We start from the raw sequence: 6,900 nt of genomic DNA on the forward strand, positions 1-6,900 counted from the left end.
ACTTACACTTCCAGAATACACATGTATCACACACTGCCAGGGTTGATGGGAAACAGCTACCTAGAAAAGTAACTCTGGGAAAATAACTTTGTAAATAATTGAGGATGAAAAGTTTGTTACAATATCTAATTTTGCAATAAACATCTCACTTATTTTGTCTTTATTATTACAAGTGGTAGTTTTACTTAAATTGCTTATACAGTAATATACACACACACACACTAGCTGAATAATCCACTGCCAGGAGTGAGTGTCTGTCCTTGCTTTTTTATGTATGTAATCTGTGGATCGGTTTGAGCGCTTTAAGAGCAAGAATTGGTGAAGGAGAACAGTGCAGGATACTAGAAGATACATAGCTGAGAAAGGCATTGTTTGTAAAGGAAACGTGAGAAAAAGATTATGTCTACCACTGTAATATAAGTAGTGACTCAGGAGCCTGACTCCTTGACGAAGTAACCAAATCCTACATAAAACATTAGAAGTAGTAAGAAGTAACCAAATCCCACTTGCGCTAGTTTCTAGCTTTTTACATTAGCCGTCCAAAATTTTTAACCTGGCCGATCAACTAAACGACCGATCGCCATGGTGCAAAAATTACTTGAACGATAATTTGGAGCCCACACGCGGTCCTAAAATCTTACAAAACTAAGTTTCACGTGATTTTATTGGTACGTGTATGGGCAGTTTTAGTCCAACTTTTGACTTCATTTCACAACAATCTCACACCCTTATCAGGACTCTCTTGGGTCTGTCCTGGCCAAGTCTCTCCCTGCCCAGGATACTTCTCTCCCTGCACTGCTTTTTATCAATGCACACTTTTTTAGTGGTCAGCTTTATAAGTCACTGCCACCTACTCTCCAGATCTGCACATCACTAACTATATACATTTATAGATTCTTCCTTTTATCATCTTATATACATGTCTCTTTAGCAATCAATCAATAAGAACCTGTAAACGGGGCTGCTATGCTCTGTACCTTGTGCTGGATAGGGGTGAAGCATATATGCCTTTCTTCCGTGCTTATGATAACTTTGCACTTTGCCCTGCCATCATTAAATAATCCCCCTATCATATGTAAAATCATGAGCACATGAAATGGCAGAAGTTGGTTGGCACTGTTTGAAGCAGTGGTTGGAACCTATGGTTTGGCCCCCTGTAGGGGAACCAAGAGAAGTGCCTGGGGAGGACCATGATAAAGGGCAAGTAGAGTAAGAATTGGGGATAACTATTTGCTAGTCATGATAAGCCCTGGAATCCCAACTTGAAGTTCTCAAAGGGGCACTTAAGCCACTTGCATTCAGAACCAATGTTCAAAGGTGTCGCACAGATATGGAATGGGATTGAGGACAGAACTTTTACTTAAAAGTACATTTTGTGTTCAGTTGCCAAGCCAATTGGTAAATCCTTTGATTTTGTCTATTCTTCCTTGAAAAATGTGATGACTTTATCTGCCATACACATAGGCATTTTAGTTTGCCAAGCTTCCTGTGTCTGCTGACAGGCCCCTATCATGTATCTAGTAGGTAAATAGGCTTTCTACAGAGAACAGTTTTACAGCTAGATGGAGTTTAGTACCACATAGCCCATTAGGGCTAATTTCCAAACACAAGTGCAGTGTTCAGGCTTCAAGTTTGGATGCAGTTTGTCATGTTTTTTACCCACCATGCATTGTTTTTCCATAGTTCCAGCATCATTGCGGTGCATGCGGATTTGTGCCTGCTGCAATTGTGTCTGATGTGTTAAAAAGTGGACAACTGTACTTTGGATTTTGATATGAATCAGACCCAGTTGCACAGTGTCAAAATTCCAATTTAGGACTATTATCTGGTGATTTATCAGGACAGACTAGATGGGGGGCAATTACACTTGGCCCATAGATATGCAAGGAGGGTGTTTTGACACAAGTGCACAACTGAAGTTGGGGCTGTGGTCAGAAATCAGCCTTAATGTGTTTTCCATTGAGATGAATGGAAATGTAGATGTTCCTGCTGATTGCTTTAGGCTATTAGACCTTGTGATATTTTTTCATTAAATACATTAAATAAATCTGTGTGCATGAGGCCAAACTCTGTTAATGTGATGGTGTGAAATCTGAAAGCAATAAACCTCAACCGAGTTACACAAGTCCTTTTTATCTGAAGCTAAAAGTACTTTTCTATGCACAAAAATGTCAAAAAGGATATAAAGCTTAAACCAGGTAATTAGGCTAAATTGTTATTGGAATTTTAACCAAAACCTTTAACTTAAACTCCTTGTAGAAATGTCCTGTCTTGAATGTAAATCTGACCTTTATTTGCAGTAGCTTCCTGTTCAGCCATTATTTCTTGTGAATGCTGAATACGTACCAAAGGGCAGCTTATAATAACAAAGCAAAAGAATTTTGTTTTTTTTTCCAATTACAAACTTGTTTAAAGTGAAGTATAATGCCCGAGGCCACAGAGAAATTGCTTTAGTCCTACAAATAAATGTTTAAAAAAATATACAACCATCGATGCTGGTTAAGCTGACTCATTAAATACAAACTAGATATTATGTTTAATTTACTACATCAAAAGGTCCTTTGCACTCATTATCAATATATACAGTGGAGGAAATAATTATTTGACCCCTCACTGATTTTGTAAGTTTGTCCAATGACAAAGAAATGAAAAGTCTCAGAACAGTATCATTTCAATGGTAGGTTTATTTTAACAGTGGCAGATAGCACATCAAAAGGAAAATCGAAAAAATAACTTTAAATAAAAGATAGCAACTGATTTGCATTTCATTGAGTGAAATAAGTTTTTGAACCCTCTAACAAAAAAAGACTTAATACTTAGTGGAAAAACCCTTGTTTGCAAGCACAGAGGTCAAACGTTTCTTGTAATTGATGACCAAGTTTGCGCACATTTTAGGAAGAATGTTGGTCCACTCCTCTTTGCAGATCATCTCTAAATCCCTAAGGTTTCGAGGCTGTCTCTGTGCAACTCTGAGCTTGAGCTCCCTCCATAGGTTTTCTATTGGATTAAGGTCCGGAGACTGACTAGGCCACTCCATGACCTTAATGTGCTTCTTCTTGAGCCACTCCTTTGTTGCCTTTGCTGTATATTTTGGGTCATTGTCGTGCTGGAACACCCATCCACGACCCATTTTCAGTTTCCTGGCAGAGGGAAGGAGGTTGTCGTTCAGGATTTCACGATACATGGCTCCGTCCATTTTCCCGTTAATGCGAATAAGTTGTCCTGTGCCCTTAGCAGAAAAACACCCCCAAAGCAAAATGTTTCCACCCCCATGCTTGACGGTGGGGACGGTGTTTTGGGGGTCATAGGCAGCATTTTTCTTCCTCCAAACACAGCGAGTTGAGTTAATGCCAAAGAGCTCTATTTTGGTCTCATCAGACCACAGCACCTTCTCCCAGTCACTCACAGAATCATTCAGGTGTTCATTGGCAAACTTCAGACGGGCCTGCACATGTGCCTTCTTGAGCAGGGGGACCTTGCGAGCCCTGCAGAATTTTAATCCATTGCGGTGTAATGTGTTTCCAATGGTTTTCTTGGTGACTGTGGTCCCTGCTAATTTGAGGTCATTAACTAACTCCTCCCGTGTAGTTCTAGGATGCTTTTTCACCTTTCTCAGAATCATTGACACCCCACGAGGTGAGATCTTGCGTGGAGCCCCAGAGCGAGGTCGATTGATGGTCATTTTGTGCTCCTTCCATTTTCGAACAATCGCACCAACAGTTGTCACCTTCTCTCCCAGCTTCTTGCTAATGGTTTTGTAGCCCATTCCAGCCTTGTGCAGGTCTACAATTTTGTCTCTGACATCCTTGGACAGCTCTTTGGTCTTTCCCATGTTGGAGAGTTTGGAGTCTGCTTGATTGATTGATTCTGTGGACAGGTGTCTTTTATACAGGTGACTAGTTAAGACAGGTGTCCTTAATGAGGTTGACTAATTGAGTAGAAGTGTCTAACCACTCTTTGGGAGCCAGAACTCTTAATGGTTGGTAGGGGTTCAAAAACTTATTTCACTCAATGAAATGCAAATCAGTTGCTATCTTTTATTTAAAGTTATTTTTTCGATTTTCCTTTTGATGTGCTATCTGCCACTGTTAAAATAAACCTACCATTGAAATGATACTGTTCTGAGACTTTTCATTTCTTTGTCATTGGACAAACTTACAAAATCAGTGAGGGGTCAAATAATTATTTCCTCCACTGTATATATATAGGAAATTAAAGGAGAAGGAAAGGCTAGTAAAGAGTTAATCTCAAGCTGCAGGAATACTTTCAGTTCTCTCAATAGTGCCCTTAAGCCTTCCTATATTTCTCCCGTTCAGATAATCAGCATAAAAAATGCTGAGCTCTGTAAACTAAATTCCCATAATGCCTCACTCCTGCACCAAGACCAAGACCCATGTACATGCGCAGTTTGTAAGACTATGAGGAAGCTTCCTGCTGATTGGCTCAGATCCACATTCCTAAGGGGGGGTTCTTAGCATTCTTGTGGGAGGGGGAAGCAGGAGAGAGGAGAGTGCTGCACAGACTCTGGCACAGGAATTAAAAAGACAAGAAATCCTGTGTTTCTTTTGATAGGGGAGTGCAGCGTTTCTGGGAGTGCTTATGGCTGTATTTACATAGACCTTTCTGATAAAGCTTACTAGTTTTTACCTTTCCTTCTCCTTTAAGACATTCTGTGCATTAAGCTACCAAGAAATGCCCTCCCCTTTAAGCAAAACAGGGATTGTTTGTCCATATATTGCAATATACTTCAATATATATGTGTATTTGTTTATACTGTTATACTGTCTGTTTGTTGGGCTATAGGAATTTCAGCTTCTAACTTCCCTAAGTAAAAACAAAAAGTTATAGTTGGGGAGATATAGGTGTGATGAGGTGTGCTGCAACCTTCTATCCAATGGGGCACACGGTAATTTCATTAATGGAAAGAATTTTATTGGGGTGCTTACTTGAGAATTCAAAGGAAGTCTTTGGACATGTCGTAACTGAGAAATCAAGGCAATAGGGCTGACCAGCCAGGCCCTCCATAAGAAACCCAATTTTTTTCACTAGTTTTTTTTTCCTACTTATGACATGTAAAGCCCAAAATTAGTTTCATTGATAAAGATATCATACACATATTGTACAGCGCTGCAGAATATGTTGGCGCTTTATAAATAAATGTTAATAATAATAATACACATACCACATGCACAGATACTTAACCAAACCTTTGCACAACACCACTAGGTGGCACACACCAGACAAGCAGCCTCTCAGGAGCTGCCACTATAAGACAATGATTTTTAAACTTATTTTTTACAAGATACTATTAATTAAAACACAAAATTCAAACTTATATGTAATCTTAGCTGATTGATGGCAAGGATTTGTTTTCAGTCCCCCATTACTTATATATTTTATGTAGTTGCCAGCACTGTATTCAGAAGGGAATATCAGCTTAAAATCAGCTTTTTTGTACAATTTTACAATTTACACAGTGATATTTTGTGTCATTTTGCAACTTGTTTTTGATTATTCTCTTTACTCCAAAATTGTACATGTTGCCATTAACTTTAGCAAACAGAACTTAATGAATCCTAAAGCTAGATTTTTATTGTTACTATTTTTTTTACTAAAACTTCTCCAATTCTTTTCTCAATCTGTCATTAAATCTGCTGTTCCGATGCGTTTGCCAAAAAAAAGCTGGAGCAGACCAAGCTTCAAGTGAAATTGTATTATTCAATCGTACAAGCTGGGATCAGCCCTTTGAACTTAAAATGGCAAATTTTCTATTTAGGATAATCTGATCGCAGATACTACTAGAAACATATCGTTTTATGAAAAAGGTTTACTTAGGTTAAGCAAGGTTTTACGTACAGGCTTGTTATGTACAATATATTTTCATAGAGACCTGCAATGTTCAGAAGTATAATTTCCTTTTAAAGCATGTGCGACCCAGACTCTTCCTGCTTAAAAAAGGCTGAATGTATTTTGGTAGCATCATGTTAGCAGGTATGTTACATTTATTTTAATTGTTCATGTCTAAGCCAATATTTAGTTTGGCCAGTAGGTGGCTCTAACCCTCACAGAAGATTTATACCTTCAGTTTTAACTTTGTTCCCACTGATCATTTATGTGGTAAAATAGAAAACATGAATTTTATTATGCTTTACAGCATTTATTTTTTGCAAAAGCAAAAACTGTTCAAGTTCCCCTTATCTGACTTCCACTGTTCGTCTCCTTGCTAATTCCAAGTGCTGGCAGCCCTCTAAAATCAGCACTCTTCTAGTGCATTTACACACTACAGTTGGTACTGGAGACTTTGAGAGGGAACATGAGTGGGATAGATGTGAGAGAGAAGGACAAGTGTTTTTGCCCTGGTTCATCCCATCCATGTGTTCCATATCGGTTTCTCATCCTAAAGGCCTGTCCCAATAATTATCTATTGATGGGAGCTATATAGGGACTGGTGGCCCCGTTACAATGGGAATTGGGGGTTAGTAGCCAAGCATTTACTTTAAAAACATATATAAAGAATCTGAGCAATTTTATTTAATAAGTCTCAATTGCAAAAATTCAGATTTTCGCACAGGGGCAGCATGGAAAGAATACCCCCAGTACTCAACATTCTCTTAAATTACAAAGTGATCTGCACCTTTCATTATTTAATAAAAATTCAACAGTTTATATATCATAAGAATAAGAATGTACATTTGTTTGTTTATCACATGCAACTTATTTTATAGATAATTTGGAGTGTTAAATTAGAACACCCCACCAGGGGTGCAGGATGTAGTTTGGGAACAGCTGGGGTGTCACAGGTTTGCAGTCCTTGCATAAGACTAAGATTCTGTCACATGCAATCCATATATACATATATTAATAGTTTTTAAGCTGAACTTTATAGGCCAAACAGCATGT

Source organism: Xenopus tropicalis, chromosome 7, assembly GCF_000004195.4.
Source record: "Xenopus tropicalis strain Nigerian chromosome 7, UCB_Xtro_10.0, whole genome shotgun sequence".
Classification (NCBI taxonomy): domain Eukaryota; kingdom Metazoa; phylum Chordata; class Amphibia; order Anura; family Pipidae; genus Xenopus; species Xenopus tropicalis.